The following is a 16,860-nucleotide window of genomic DNA, read 5'->3' on the forward strand; positions in this document are numbered from 1 at the left end:
ATTTTTTAAAAATATTTAATTTATTTATTATTTGTTTTATGTGTATGAGTGTTATGCCTGCATGTAGGTAAGTGCACCCATGTCATGCAATGCCCGTGGAGGACAGAAGAGGCTGTCGGATCCCCTGGAACTGGAGTTGCAGACAGTTGTTAGCTGCCATGTGGGTGCTAGGATTCAAACCCAGGTTTTCTGCAAGAGCAGTCAGTGTTCTTAACCGCTGAGCCGTCTCTCCAGCCCCCACTCTGGTACTTTTAATTACCATGTGCTGTGTAGATAAAGCTTAGTCAAAAACCAAGCATTCTCAAATGAACCTTGACTAGACATACATTTTGTTCCTTAATGATCAAGTTTTTATAGTAACAGAACAAAGGAAAAAAATTAAGATGCTTTTCAAATATGTTGGTGGAAACATTAGGTGGTAGTTATAGCACAGGGGGTGGGGTGGGGGCTCTGCTCTCTCAATGCTATCTGAGGACACAGTCAACTTTCTAGTTGCTGGAAATTAGAGTCTGCTAAGGTAATACATTTTAGGTTTCACCTGATAGTGACAAGGATATTTGGTCAGACATAGATGTGGGAAAGGAATGGCTTAAGGGCTAGACAACCCAAGATAAATTGTAATTAGGCTCTGGACCTGCAACATTTCAACCTGTCCACAATCTTTGAAGTTCTAATCAGTCAACCAGCCTTGCAGAAGGTTCAGTGAAAGGTACATCATCTTTCTGAGAACTTTCTTTTACAAATTAAAGCAAGGAGCTGGGTGTGGTGGTAGATGTCTTTAATCCCAGTACTTGGGAGGCAGAGGTGGGTGAATCTCTGTGAGATCCAGGCCAGCCTGCTCTACATAGAGTGTTCTAGGTCAGCTGGGGCTACAGGGAGACCCTGTCTCAAAAAGAACAAAACAAAACACTCTCTCTCTCTCTCTCTCTCTCTCTCTCTCTTAAGCAAGAGCACACTAATCTGTATTCAAGAAGTGACAATTACTAATGTTCTTATTCCTAAAGAAGAAGCTGTGAACGAAGCAAGGTGACTTTCTGATCTCGTCCATTTTGTGCATCAGGGACTTAGTAAGGACTATATTTAGGTTGGTTTGTAGGAGGAAAAGTACACAGAAGATATTTTTTTCTTTTTAAAAAATTAAAAAATTACACTTATTTTATGTGTGTGTGTGGTGATAAGAGGACAGCTTATGGGAGTCAGTTCTCTCCTCCACCATGTTGGTCCTGGGGACCAAACTCTGGTCCTCAGGTTTGGTAGCAGGAAACAATTTTACCTACTGAGCTATCTTGCCAGCCCAGAAAAATGTTTCAAAGGGGCTAGAGAGATGGCTCAGTGGTTAAGACAGACAAGCGATGTCACTGGGAATTAGTCCATGGATGGGAAAAATTAAAGAGCCAGCTTGCAGTGATGAATGGGAGACCAAGAGGAGCCCCTAAGAATGCATCTACTGGGTAGTTGCAGAGATGTGGGCAGGGGCGTGGCGAGTTGAAGAACAGCAGCTTGGGCCAGTGTCATGATGAAATTAGAGCCACCATCTGAAGCCATGAGTCTACTCCACAGTCCATAACAGGTGTGGTGGGGCAATGTTGCCTGCCTACATAGGAATGAGCACTTACCAGAGTCACCTATCTAGCCACAAATCAGAAGCACTTAAGATTTGATGAATTTACTTAGCATTTTAAATTTGATTAAGAAGCATGTATGGAGCTAGGGCTGTAGCTCAGTTGGTAGAGTGCTTGTCTAGCCTAGATGAAAACCTGGGTTCAAATCCCCAGCACCAGCATCACTGGGTGTGATGGTGTATGCCTGTAATCCCAGCACCTGAGAATTGGTAGGAGGTTCAAAAGTTCAAGGTCACCCTCAGCTATGTAGTAAGTCAAGGCCAGTCTAGGATACATGATACCTTGCCAGAGAGAGAGATGTTTTCATAAAAAGCAAACTCTGGGCCAGATGTGGGGGCTCACACTTTTCAAGTGTCAGAGGCAGGCAGATCTCTGTAAGTTCAAGACTAAGATGATCTACATAGTGAGTTCCAGGCCAGCCAGGGCTGCATAGTGAATGCCTGCCTCCCCCCCCACCGAAAAAAAACAAACAAAAAACAAAAAACCCTCACCAAAATCCTATTTAATCGTCATGTTGTTCCTTTGCATTATGTGCATGAGGCTGGAAGAAGGTATCAGATCTCCTGGAAGTGGAGTTACAGGGTGGGGTTAGCCACCATGTGGTGCTGAGAACCGAACCTGGGTTCTCTGCAAGAGCAGTCAGTGCTCTTAAGCACTGAGCTACCTCTCCAGCACCTCTTCTATTTTTTTGTTCTTGTTTTACACACACACACACACACACACACACACACACACACACACACTTGTACATAAAAATGAGTTTTGCTGGGTGTGGTAGAGCACGCCTTTAATCCCAGAAGAAAATACTAATAAAACTCATTTTTTGTTTTTGTTTGACACAGGGTCTTCCTGTAGCTCCAGCTGGCCTGGAACTCCCTATGTAGACCAGGCTGGCCTTGAACTCAGAGATTTGCCTGCCTCTGCCTCCCAAGTGCTGGGATTAAAGACGTGCGACACCACGCAGCACATACTGACTTTTTCATTCTTTTCCTCTTGCTTGTGATGTCTTTCCCAGGGTGTACACACCTTCAGTGCCACCAATTGCTGCGGCCTTTAGGGTCTATTTAAAAAAAAAAAAAACGTGTGTGAGTGTTTTGCTTGTCTATATTTAAGTACATCATGTGAGGAATGCTTGCCACCTGTGGAGGCTAGAAGAGGACATGGAATCCCCTGGAAGTGGAGGTATGGACAGCTGTTAGCCACATGGGTGCTGGGAACTAAACCTGGGTTTTCTGTAAGAGCAGCCAGTGCTCTTACCTGGAGGAGCCATCTCTTCAGTAGGATGTACTTTTAAAATGTTTGCTAGCCCATCTCCTACATTGTCTGCTACAGATTTTAGGGGTTTGTCTTTCATCATAATGTTCAGTCTTTAAAGATCTCTAGCTTCCATTTCCCAAGCAAGAGATCTTTTCCTCATCTTGAAAAATTGTTACCGTCAAGAAATTGTTTGAGTAGTGTAATTTCTTTTTTGAAAAAATTATTTAATAGGGTGCTGGAGAGATGGCTTAGCAGTTAAGAACACTGGTTGTTCTTGCAGAAGTCCCGGGTTCGAATCCCAGCACCCACATGGCAGCTGGAGCTGGAAATACTCCAGTTCCCAGGGGATCCAACAGCCTCTTCTGTCCTCCGTGGGCATTGCATGACACGGGTGCACTTACCTACATGCAGGCAATACACGCATACACATAAAAAAAATAATAAATTAAAAAATGATTTAATAATCACATAACTAGAAGCATTTCATTACAACAGCATTGACATAGTCAATAACAGTTTCCAGAACAAAGATGCATCTTTTTCAAAATTGGCTGTAAATTTTTAGGCTCACAGTGTTGAATTAATACAGTTATATATTATTATATTCAGTATAAACCCTGTAAGACATAAAATTGAATGAGGTTTTAACCTTTAAAAAAGATCTCTATTTCATTTTAAAATATACTGTTTTATACAGAAAAACTCATTTTTAATGCAACGAACATTTAGATGTTTGGTGTCTCTAACCTTTCTGATTATTACTAGTCACAGTCGGTTACTTTCTGAGCTCCTTGGCATCTGAGCATGGATATAAAGTCATCAGGTAGATTTCAATGGTAATGTTTTTCATATCTACTAATTAACATGAAGCAAAATTTTAGAGTAGTATAATTTCTTTCTTGATGTGATAGAGTGCTTATACCATGTATGGGTTCTATAGCACATGGTATGGTAGCTTTCTGGAACTGTAAGAACTACTATTTTTTTTTTTTTTTTTTTTAGTCTTTTTGAGCCACAGTCTCCCTGTAGCCCCAGCTGGCCTGGAACTTGCTATGTAGCCCAGGCTGGCCTCAACCTCACAACCACCCGCCTGCCTCTGCCTCCCAAGTGCTGGGATTAAAGGGATGTCACACCATGCCTGGAAAGAAACACTCTTTTAAGCGGGTGGAGAGATGGAGGACCTGGGTTTGGTTCCCAGCACCCATATGGTAGCTAACAACTGTCCATAACTCCAATTCCAGGGGATCTGATTCCCTCTTCTGACCTCCAGGGGCATTGTATGATATGGGTGCACTCACGCATGAAGGCACTCATACAAATAAAAAAATAAAAAAATGAAATATTTAAGAAATAGAGAAATACTTTTTTTTTTTTTTTTTTTTTTTTTTTTTTGTCTTTTGAGACAGGGTCTCCCTACAGCCCCAGCTGTCCTGGAACTCACTGTGTAGACCAGGCTGGCCTTGAACTCACAGAGATCCACCTGCCTCTGCCTCCTGAGTGCTGGGATTAAAGGCGTGTGCCACCACGTCCAGTGAGAAATACTATTTTAAAAAGATATAATCACTAGGGAAGTTCCTACCAGCTGCATGAGGGCCTGTTGGGTCACAGAAAGGCATAACTTTCCCTTTCTCTTCCCTTTCGTCCTCTGTAGCAGTGCTGGCCAGAGCTGAAGTGTACTTTTCTTGGTACTCTGGGTTTTCTAACTCTTTCTTTGAAGACCCCTTCCTCCATTTGCCATGGGACTGACCTGCATGCCTAATGCAAGTGATCTCTCTCTCTCTCTCTCTCTCTCTCTCTCTCTCTCACTCTTCCTACTCTTAAGTATCTACTTATGAATTTATAATAAACTCTCTAAAACTAAAAATAACAAAGTAATACTAAAAACTTTTCAAGTTGATTAAAAAAAGAGTTTTAATTAAAAAAATTGTGTGTGCCTGTATGTCTGCGTGTGGGTTTATGCATATGCATTAAGTACCTGGGAGGTGGGAAGAGGGTGTGGAGTCATCTACAAGAGCAATACACAGGAGAGTTGAGCAGTGTCTCCAAGCCCTCTTTACAAGGCCCTAGCATACAAGCAGCATAGCATGTTCTTAAGCCACTAACTTCTTTCCTCTCTTACTTTTGGACCTCTCATGCGTTCAGTAGTTTTGCTAAAGGGGAATTTTATCGAAGGGCATGGGATCCTACCACACATATACAGAAAACAGACATAGTTGTTATCTTCCTAATGTTATTCAGGTGACTTCTAAAGCTGAAAGGATGTTTTTGTTTTTGTTTGTTTGGTTGGTTTTTTTTTTTTTGGTTTGTTTCTGTTTTGACAGTCACCACGGCATCAAGTTTCTTATTCCAATAACACCGAGAAAGTCGAAGAGTGGTAGGGGGAGAGGAGGTTTGCCTGCCTTCCAGGAGGTATTTACCCACATGTTCCCCACTGAATGAACTCCACTTCGTTGTGGATCCAAATACACCTCTTGTGTTAAGTTGGGATTTTTGGATATCTGTATTTTCACTCTGAAAAAAGATAAATTGTGTGGCGTGTGTCCTGCCTGCTGTAGACTCCACAGCCGCGCCAGTCGCTGTGGAGGGCGATCCCGCTGCCTTAGAACCCTGGGATAAATAGAAACAGTTTCGAGGGTTAGCGTCCAGCGATGAGACTCAGTGGATGCTGGGAGCTTCTTTCAGGCGGCACTGTGGGGGCAGTCCCGAGATGTCGGCTGAGGATGCATGGGCTCAATGTAATTTGGAGCAGGGACGTGGGGCTGCCCCAGAGGACGGGCACTGCAGCCTAGGGTTTGTCCACGGCTTAGATGACTTCCTTCAGAGCCTTGCTTGAGAGTCCATCACTTAGCTCAGGCGGGTGCTGCTGTTGCAGGGGTATCTGCCAGGAGTCGAAACGCACTGGGGAGGGTTGGACGCCAGTATTGGAGCGAAGGTCTGGTGGTGAAACCCAACTTCGTTGACCCGCAAGTAGGCCTTGGCAACAAACACGGGGTGCCGGTCACCTGGGATTCCTCAAGCACGTGGTGCCCCTTCCTGTGCTCCACCTGCTGGGGATACTGGATCTCCAGTAAAGGGTTCCATAAGGCACAACCGCATGGTTAGCACTCCGGACCACAGGCAGAGGTGGGTAGTGGGGATAAATCTGTTTGCCAGAGGTGGAAGGACGTGCACACCGCAAAAATTTTCGGACAGGGCGCCCTATTCCTTGGCCCTCTGAAGGCCGGCAACCGTGCGTTCCTGAATCTCATTCCGTTACCGCGCTCCCTCCATGATAGCGAGGAAGTTGGAGCCCTGTGGTGGGGCCGAAAGAACCAGATAGTGACTTTCTATGCACGCCTTCAACTCTCAGAGGGCACTTGTCGCTGTCCTGGGCTTGGCTGACCTGGAAGAGTCGTTGCTTCGAGTACAGTCAGTTGTGTTTCCTGGGGAATGCGGACTGATATAGCACGTTAGACTCCTCGCTTACCACCTTCCTGTCTGCAACCACAGGTTCTAATTTCGTAATGAGATGTAGGTGTGGTCCTCGGTCCTTGAGGCAGCTCTCCAGACTTTAAATATCCTGTTTGTTCCATTTCAGTTCCATGGAAGTGGACACTATGCAGTCTTATAGCTGTGGCAGACTGAAGGCACCTGGCAGATGCTCAGATGTTCCTTAACTAAATGAAGAGCCGTTTGTGTTTTATGTTCCCAGACTGTACATTTAAATGGAAGTGCCTCTGACTTCACATCCATTTTAGAGTGGCTTCTTCCTCTGTGTGTAATATAAAGTGTTCTCCTTTTTTCTAGGCCTGTTCCATGTGGATTCTGCAGGGATGACAAACCCACTTTCTTCCTTTCCCTGGTAGTTCCTGTACAGTGCACGGGAAGTGAAATTTCCTGACTTTGGAGAAACAGCCTCAGACAGCCTCAGTCTGGGGACTGGTCCTTGAACATCTTTCCCTGACCACTCTGGGGAGTGAGCCTCATTGTCTGCGAGGTTGAAAACCTCCCTCAGCTGTGAGCAAGTTGGGACACCACCTTCTGTGGCAGGACTCTGATAAATCTCAGGCTCTAGCTACCCTTGGTTGCCTGCATGTAAGCAGTCACAGAAGCTGTTGTGCATGTGTGCAGTCCCCTTCATTGACTCAGGCCACTGGTAAATTTGAATCTCAGGATGCTGTGGGCAGAAGTGTTCAGATTTCTCCTCCTAGTAATCGGTGTGTTTATGATCTTTGCTATCCTCGGTGAAATGGGTCTCCTTCCCTGGAAGTGGTAATAACCGAACAAAATCCATATACAGTAAGCTTGTCCGTACTGACAGAACGATGGCTTCCGGCCGAAGAGGAAAAGGCAATCAGCCCCGATACTCAACCCAGGAGGACCCCAACTTGGGGATCCAGAGGCTAGATAAACAGCTGGATGTTCTATGGGGGAAGAGGAGCGACAAGTGGGACGTATACCACCTCCCTGCAGATGTGAATGAATTGGCTTCGTGGATTGAAGCTGAGAGAAAGGAATGCGGAAACGGGGGAGCCCGAAAGACCATCCCTTGGTTGCTGGGCGCGTATGTGATAGCCCATTCCCGCAGGCGGAGAACCGAGGAGATGGGAACCCAGACAGGCCCTGAGACAACTGAGAGTGTGCGGGACAGAGGCACCCAGACGGTCTCTGAGGCCCTGGAGAAGAAACCAGCACAGGTGGTGCCGCAAGCAAGCGCGGAAAAAGTAGCCACGCAAAGCAAACGCGTCCAAACGCACTTCTTCACAGAAAGGGAGATCAGCCATCTCAAGGCTCACTACGGGCAAAAACCAGGAGAGGACTTGCTGACTTGGCTGTCTCGGGTGGTTGATGAGGGCGGACAGAACGTGCTGCTCTCCCAGAAGGAGTGGCGCAGCTTGGAAGGTCTGGCTCTGGATCCAGTGCTGCAGCGCACGTTGGGCGGCGTTATCCAGCAGAGCTCACCCACCGACCGCCAGTCCTACAAACCTTTCCTTATTTGGCTGACTTCAAGCATTCTCGCCTCCTACCCGACTCAGGGTGATTTGCCCAAGCTTCCGATGCGCCGCTGGAGAACGGAGGCGGAGGCTGTCACAGCCTTGCGCAGAGTGGCAGTGGGAGCCTGGCTGTACAACCCCGAGAAGGCGGAGCTGGACAACACGCAGCTGTCAAAAGGCAACATCGATGACTTCATAGAGCAAGGCCCGCGGCCCTGGCGCAATCAGTTGATTTTACTTCTTCCCCCTGGAATTGCGCTTCACAAGGCCACCGAAAAGCTCGCCAGTCATCTGCCAGGATGGCAGTTGAACGAAGATCAAATCTCCCAAACAGAGGTAACGAAAATGCCAAAAGCTAAACCAGGAAGCCGATCCAGGAGCTGGTACAGGGGGCTGCCCCCTGGTGCTCCCACTCGCCGTTCCATGTGGATCTGGATGATGCAGCGAGGGGTTCCTAAGGAAGAGATTGACGGCCTTCCTACTTCTGAAATATACCACCGGTACCGCGCAGAGGGAGGCCCTAACAGACCGCGGCATCACCGTACCCACACGGTCCAGGAGGAAGACTGGGGGAAGGAAATCCGCGCACAAGCAGAGGCGGTGGCGTCATCCTCAGCTTCACCCCGAGAGCCATCTTCCCACGTGCAGGCACCCAGATCTTTTTACTCAGGCATCTCCAAACAAGCATAGAGGTGGGGCCAAGGTCTCCACATGCCCCCTGGAGACCGGAGGCCTTATATACCCGTTAGAGTGGATATAGGTGATGGATCTTTGACCTACATGGCATTGCTGGACATCGAAGCCCCTGTGACTGTAATTCCTGGTCCTGCAGAAGGACATGGACATCAGACGACTTTGAGGGGTTCAGGAGGAAACAAGGGGATACTAGGCAGGAGGGTGCTTGCTTGTTTATGGGTGGGACCTTTTGGCCCATTCGATGTGCAGGTGATGGTATTTCCTTCTGCCGAGTGTATCATAGGCACCGATCTCTTGATGAAGTGCACTGTTCCGAGACGCTTACTGGGCTATGCCCCAACTAAAAGAAATATTTTAGCTATCAAAGTGGGACGGGTCTGTAAGCAAGAACCTCCGTGTCTCCCCAAACCTCATTCCGTGGTACAACAAAAACAGTGCAGTATCCCCGAGGGGGAGAAGGAAGCCACGCTCCTCATCCAGGACCTAGTTCAAGCAGGAGTGCTGCAATCCACTGCCTCCAGTTTTAACAGTCCAGTTTGCCCAATTAAGAAATCCAACGGGGCCTGGCGATTGACAATTGACTATCAAGAACTCAATGCCGTAGTAGACCCATTGTCGCCAGCAGTCCCAGATATCATTGCAGTGATGAAACGCATCAAAGAGACCTCTGGGACGTGGTACGCAGCCATCAATCTGGCTAATGCCTTCTTCTCCATCCCTCTGAGGGAAGAAGATCGGCAGCAGTTTGCATTCACTTGGCAAGGCTTGCAGTACACATTCACAGTGCTGCCACAAGGATATGTGAACTCCCCTGCCGTCTGCCACCAGTGGGTGGGATGGGACCTGGCTGCTGTGTCTTTGCCCAAAGGAGTGCTGTGCATCCATTACATAGATGATATCCTCATTGTGGCCCATGATGAGCAGACCACACGAGAAGCCTTGGACTTGACCATGGCAGGAATGCTACAAGCAGGCTGGGTAGTGAACCCCAACAAAATCCAGGAACCAAACCAACAGGTCACCTTTTTAGGCTCTATCTGGACTGGAGGGCAACGCCAAATTCCAGATCCTGTGCGTCAAAAACTGTTAGCATTGAACCGACCAACTATGAAAGAGGAGGTCCAACATCTGATTCGACTTTTTGGGTATTGGAGCCAACACATACCTCATCTGGGCATTCTGTTGGACCCTCTCCATCAGATAATAAAAAAAACAGCTGTTTTCCACTGGGGACACAGGGAGGATGAGGCTGTACAGGCTTTACAACAAGCCATCACTCAGTCAGTGCCCCTGGGGCCACTAGAGCCTACTTGTCCTTTTGAATTGCAAGTCTCAGTATTGGGAGAGGATGCTGACTGGAGCCTCTGGCAAAGGGGAAAGGCTACTGGTATCCGACGACCCCTGGGTTTCTGGACTCAAAGGCTCCCCAAAACAACAACTCACTATACCCCTTTTGAAAAGCAGCTTTTTGCCTGTTACTGGGCTCTGATGGAAACGGAAAGGCTGACCCAGGATGCTGAGGTTGTTCTCCAACCAGAAATCCCCATCTTGTCCTGGGTGAACAGAAGCCTAGACTCAAGGGTGGGGTCAGCTCAGCCGAGCAGCATCATCAAATGGAAATGGTACATCCAGTACCGGGCCCAGTCAGAAGGGGGTGTGTGTAAGCTGCACGAAATGGTGCCCAGCCACCCTGCGGACGGAGCAATGCTTGTTTTACCCGGGAAACTGCCACCACCCATCGCTGCATGGGGTCCACAGTTAGAGGATGCAGACTCTTACTCCTTCTGTTGGTTCACAGATGGCTCAGTCAAACTGAAGCCTCAAGGGGTGAAATGGGCAGCAGCAGCTGTCAACCTGAAAACGGGGGACATTGTTACTGACAGTGGAGAGGGCCGCAGTGCCCAGTGGGCTGAACTATATGCAGTGTGGCTAGCGGTGACCCACACCCCTGACAATGAGCCGTGCTACATCTTTACTGACTCTTGGGCAGTAGCCAGTGGCCTGGCAGTGTGGTCAGGAGCTTGGCAACGGGACAGTTGGACTGTCAAAGGCAGCCCTGTCTGGGGTGCTACAATCTGGCAGAAACTGACAACCCGTTCAGATCTGTTTGTCACTCATGTTAATTGTTACAAGAAGGGTCTCCACATCAAAGGTGGTCTGCAGAAGGAAGGACAGATTTGCATTGATGAATTAGAAATGCCGGACTTCAGAGATGTGGCGGACATTGCCCGAAGTGCCTCAGTAGCATTTTGGGTACATCAACGAACGGGCCATGCCAATACCACTGCCATGACACAGTGGGCCCGGGATCGAGGAATTGCTCTTCCATATTTGGAAGCCACCATTGCCTTTAGGAACTGTGAGTCTTGTCAACTTCAGGTTTGTGCACAGAAAGGACAGTTGGGATGCCTTCCCCAAGGAGCTGCCCCCATACGTGCTTGGCATCTGGACTATATAGGACCTTTGCCCAACTCCCAAGGGTATCAGTATGCCCTTACAGCCGTTGACACACATTCTGGATACGGACTGGCTTTCCCAGTACAGCGCCCAACCTCGTCCAACACCGTGACTGCACTAGAAAACAGACTGTGCCGCATCTTTGGATACCCTAGTGCCATCCAGACGGGTCAGGCTCCAGCATTCGTTACTGAAGCCACCCAGTTGTGGGCTCGAATGCATGGGATCCGTTGGACCCTCCATGTGCCCTTCCGCCCTCCAACAACAAGGAAACCAGAAAGCTTCAAAGAACGACTGAAGGATGCCTTGAAGAAGGGACACCCAGAAGGAACTTTCCAGGGGTGGACTACACGATTGTCCAGGACCCTCTGGATCTTAAATACCTCAGTCCCACACAAAGGAAGCAGAGCTCTGGGTCGCCTAAGGGAGCCGCCTGTAGATGGCACAGTGGAAGGAGTCCTGAGGCTGAGGGTCCGAGTGGTGGACAGGAAGGCACAGAAGGGGGTTGTGAATGCTGACCGGGAGGCGGATAGGGAACCCACTCGGGTTTGGGACCTAGACTTTCTTGATATTCCTGATAGAACCTCTTACCAATCTTTTTTCCCACTACAGCCATCTGAACGCTTCCCAGGATGGTGGGAGGTGCGGGCTGCTTGGTGGACGTTAACATCAGGCGATTCTAATCTTGAAGTGCTGACCCCACGGGGTGCTGTGGTCCAGTGGACAGGGCCCACTGGTCCCATGGGTGTAGTCAGTGACCTGATGGGGAGACGAGTGGCTTTGGTGGGTCCTCCTGTGCCTCCAGGGCACATCCTGGGCTATCTGAGAGGAGTGGAAGGGGTCCCACCCATGGGACCTTCTGATTATGTTGGCAGAAAGGTGTGGATTAGAGGGACCTCAGGGTGGCAGCCAGGGGAAGTGGTGGCGGAAGGACAGGGACAGACAGAATGGGTCACCACACCAATGGGACCCAGCCCTTATCTGATAGGTCGGGAACACCTGAGATCCCGGGAGGGGCGGGGGATGAGGCACTAATTTGTCAGTTTGTTCTTTCTGCAGGAGCACAGTGGCAGAGGCCCTGGAGCATAAAACCTTTGAGTTGGGGTCACTGTAGGAAACCCAACAAGGTGTAAGATTATCACCCTTGACCTCATCCTGTCACCAACCTGAGTGACTCCATTACCCTGCCAGGGGTCCATGTCACTGGCACCCTAACACCATGCTGTCCACCAACAGAACCCAAGCCCTGAATTGTTAAGTGAGAATGTGGCACCCACCACATGGGAAGGTGCCAGAAGTTTCAGATGTAAGGTTTCAAAATGTCACAATCCGCTAAAAAACCATAGTGGGCTGTTTTCTGCTGTGCCACCATCCTTTGACTCCCTGGAGAAGTGCTCTCTGTCCCCAAGACCCAGATTCTTCCCATTCATTGTGCCTGTAGCTCTCGGTGTATTGTATTGTGTTGCTAGGAATCCAATATCCTGAGTTAGGGATGTGCTGCCCCAGACAGCCTCAGCGTGGTTCCTGTGTTCACTAGAAGCAGGGTGTTGTCAGCACGTTCCCCGTGAGTCTTGTTGCCCCGGCAGTCTCTGTAACCCAAGGCAAGATGCCAGTTGCCATCTCTCAGTGGCAGTTCGAGTGGGGTATGTGTAGTTGAGACTCCATCCGTCATGGCAACTTTTTGAGCCTTGGGTGGGGGCCAGCTTTCTAGATGAATCTTAGGCTTTTGTTGTTCCTTGTGGCCTTCTGTAAGTAATAAACCTGCTTCATATAACGGTGGTGTGTGAGTGGTCTATCTCAGTGGATTTGTAAAATGGAAGCCCAGGATGGACTAGCAAAAGTGCTCAGAATCCTGTTCCCAGTGAGGGTATAATTGTCATCTTTACTAGTGAACTCCTTGGTTCAATTCAACTGATAATCTTTGATCTTATGTTCCTTGTCTTCTTGGTATTTAAACTTAAAAAAATTATTAGCCCTTATTATTTTTTAAGGTATGGTCTTACTATGTAGCCCTGGCTAGCCTGGAACTAATTGTGTAGACCAGGCTAGCTTTGAACTCACAGAAGTCCTGCCTCTGCCTCTTGAGTGTTAGGATTAAAGGTGTGGGCCAGCATGCCCGGCCTGAACCTTTAGTTTTATCCTGTCTCTACTGACATCAGCAGTCCAGAGCTTGTCTGAGTCTGACCTCTGCAGCTGGTACCCAAGGCACATATTTGAAACCGAGTACTTAACACCCTTCTCATCCACAGGCACACAAATAATAATAATAATAATAATAATAATTATTATTATTATTTATTTATTTATTTTTTGGTCTTTTTGAGACAGGGTCTCCCTGTAGCCCCAGCTGACCTGGAACTCTCTGTGTAGACCAGGCTGGCCTCGAACTCACAGAGATCCACCTGTCTCTGCCTCCCAAGTGCTGGGATTAAAGGTGTGCACCACCATGCCTGACTCTACTATTATTTATGTTCTGTATTGCTGTATGGCAAGCTAACCCAAACCACAAAGACTTAAAACAGTGCTGTTAATTTTGTTCTGAAGTCTGCACTTTGGGTAGGGTCAGCCTGTCTTTTCTCCAGAAGGGTCAACTGGGGAGGCTCAGCTGGAGAGGGTTCACTTTACTTTAGGTTTTTTTTTTTTAATTGTATTATTACTTTTTAATATTTTATTCATTATTTTTATTTTATTTGTATGAGTGTATTGTCTGCATGTATGTGAGTGCACCCGTGTCCATGCAATGCCTTGGAGGTCAGAAGAGGGCTTCGGATTCCCCTGGAACTGGAGTTAAGGATGGTTCGTAGCTGCCATGTGGGTGTTGGGAATCGAACCCGGGTCCTCTGCAAGAGCAGTCAGTGCTCTTAACTTCAGAGCCATCTCTCCAGCCCTTTATTATTATTTTTAAACAAAAGTTTATTACAAGCTGGGTGTGGTGGCACACGCCTTGATCCCAGCACTTGGGAGGCAGAGGCAGGTGGATCTCTGTGAGTTCAAGGCCAGCCTGGTCTACATAGTGAGTTCCAGGACATCTGGGACTACGGGGAAACCCTCTCTCAAAAAAACATATATATATATATAAAATGGGTTCTAGGGCAACACTTCATTCTAGCTATAGGTGGCAGGGAATCCAAATGTTTAAGAATGGAAGAGGGTTACCATCACATCAGATACAAGGAACAGCACACTTTTTGCCACATTTGTTAATTCCTAGTGGCCTTTGCTTTTAGCTCCTGAGTTTCCTCTGTTCCTCTCTGTATCCCCTTGAAGCCTTTTCTTCCTCTTCCATCTCCTGGGCCTGCTCTTTGGCCTGTTTTCAGGGCTGTCTTCTGCTACCTTCTCGACTAGACATAGCACCTGTGACCCTTCCCCAGGCCTTGATCCTAAGCCCTTATTTTATTTTATTTTTTTTTTAAACAGGATCTCCCTATAGCCCCATCTGGTCTGGAACTCACTATGTAGACCAGTCTGGCCTTGATCTCACAGAGATCCACCTGTCTGTCTCCCCAGTGCTAGGATAAGGTGTGTGCCAACGTGTCCAACTCCACTTAAAAAAATATATATATAATTTTAGTTGTGTGTGTGTATGTGTGTGTGTGTGTGTGTGTGTGTTGGTTTGTGCACATGAGTACAGGTGCCCCAATGGAGAATCTTCTTTTAAGATGGATCACTTACATGGCTTTTGACTGGGAATTAGAACATGTTCAAGGGATTTGACTCTTTGAAATGAAGGTGGGTTACCCAGGTGTCCAAGATTGCCTGTGATTCATAGGTTTATTAGGCACCATCACCATAAGAAAGCATTAGGAAGTATCCAGACCCCTCAAAGTCACACACTGACTCCTGAAGACCTTGGGGTAGGACTTTCAACTGAGTGATTAAGGAAGCATTGGCCACTATGATAAGGACCAGGACCTTAATTAGCAGAAGCTTGGCTTCAGTGGAACCCTTCCAGGTCAGTGTTCCTGAGGAGGGTGTCCACATCTCTGCCTCTGGGGCCAACAGGAGCCGGAGTATGTGAAGCCTACATGGGATAGACCAGTGACCTAGGATTAGTCATAAATAGATGTACTTGCAAGGAATGTTAAAAGTACCTTAGAGACAAGAAAATGATAAGGAATGGACTTTCAGATATATACAAAGTAGAACATTAGAGGAGGGATACATAAGGCAAAGGGAAGTCAATCTAACACACAGGAGTTTGCTAAAGTAATAATGGCAACAATATATTCAGTGTGCTCCTCTCTGGCTAAATGAAATGAATGGCATCAGCGTTATAAGGAATAGAAAGGAAGGTCAGGAGCTCTATAAGGTACTTGTGATTCACAGCACATTTGAAAGTGGACTCCAAGTGTGTCTTGGCCCATTTGAATTTGTGACAGTAGAACACCACCCTCTTGGTAGTTTAAAAGGAAAGGTGTTCATTTGGGCTGCACAAACGGAGGCTGTGGCATTCAACAGCAAGCATCTGGTAAGTGCACTCCTGCTATCAGAGCACAGCAGGACAGAGCAAGCATCACCAGTACCTTCATGGGGACCTCACCTACATAACCTCATCCAGTCCTAATCACAATCACCTTCTAACCATCCTACCTCCAAATAGCACATATGAATTTGGGGAATAAGTTTTTAACACATGAACTTTTGGTGATACATTCAGACAATAACAGATTCATTGTAAATCTATATGATAAATTCTAGGATGGACAGAGTAAAAAAATTATATCTATATGTATATATACATAATATACATGCTATGTATACTATATAATATATATGCTAAGATATATATTATATATATGCTAAGACAGGTGAGAAAATGGGTTCATAAGCAAGGCTCACTTAAAACCAGAGAAAGCAGAAGGACGAATACAAACAAGGCAATGGACACAGCAATATAGATGGTAGATACTAATCCAACCATCAACAGTTACTTTCGATATCAATGGTATAAATGCATCAACTGAAATTCAGAGGTCAGCTATACATTATAAGAAGCTGGCTTTAAATATGAAGATTACAACATATGGGGAAAGATCAACACTGGTCGAAATACAATGGAGTAATTAATTTTGGATAATGTAGACTTCAGAGCAAAAAAAATGATCAGTAACACAGAAGGGCATTATATAATGATGGAGTCAATTCTCCCAGAAGATGTAGCAATGTTTGCAATGCCTGTGTCTATCACAGGAAAAATTATGTGTGCACACAAATTCATGTGTTGAAAGTCTAACACTAAGGCATGAGCACCTCTGGTGAAAGAGTCTTTACAGTATCAATTAAGTTAAAATGCAGTCATTAGAATGGACCCTAAACAATATGACTGACACCTTAGAAGAGGAAATTAGGGGCTGGGGAGATGGCTCAGTAGTTAAAAGTACTTGCTGCTCTTGCAGAGGACTTGGATTCTGTTCTCAGTACCCACATGGCAGCTAACAACATTTCATAACTACTCCAGTTCCAGGGGATTTGTGTCTTCTTTTGATCTCTGTGGGCACATTGTGCACTTAAATGTAGGCAAAACACTAAAACACATAAAAAACAAAACAGAAATCTATTAAAAAAAAAAAAAAGGAAATTTAGACCCTGACACTGGGAAGACCACAGGAAGACAGGGAAGAAAGCATAACAAAACAGCTATCTACAAGTCAAGGAGAGGGGCTTGCAGCAGATCCTCCCTTAATAATCAGTGTAGGCTGTATACTGGCTCAGTAGACTGCTTGCTTTGCAAGCTTGAGGACCTGAGTTCAATCTCCTAGAACCTATGTCAAAAAAAAAAAAAAAAAAAAAAAAAAAACAAAAAAAAGGGGGGGCGGGAAAAAAAAAAAAAAAGTTTGGTTTTGGGTTTTTAAAGT

Source organism: Nannospalax galili, unplaced genomic scaffold (genome assembly GCF_000622305.1).
Source record: "Nannospalax galili isolate Female #2095 unplaced genomic scaffold, S.galili_v1.0 scaffold952, whole genome shotgun sequence".
In the NCBI taxonomy this organism is placed as follows: Eukaryota; Metazoa; Chordata; class Mammalia; order Rodentia; family Spalacidae; genus Nannospalax; species Nannospalax galili.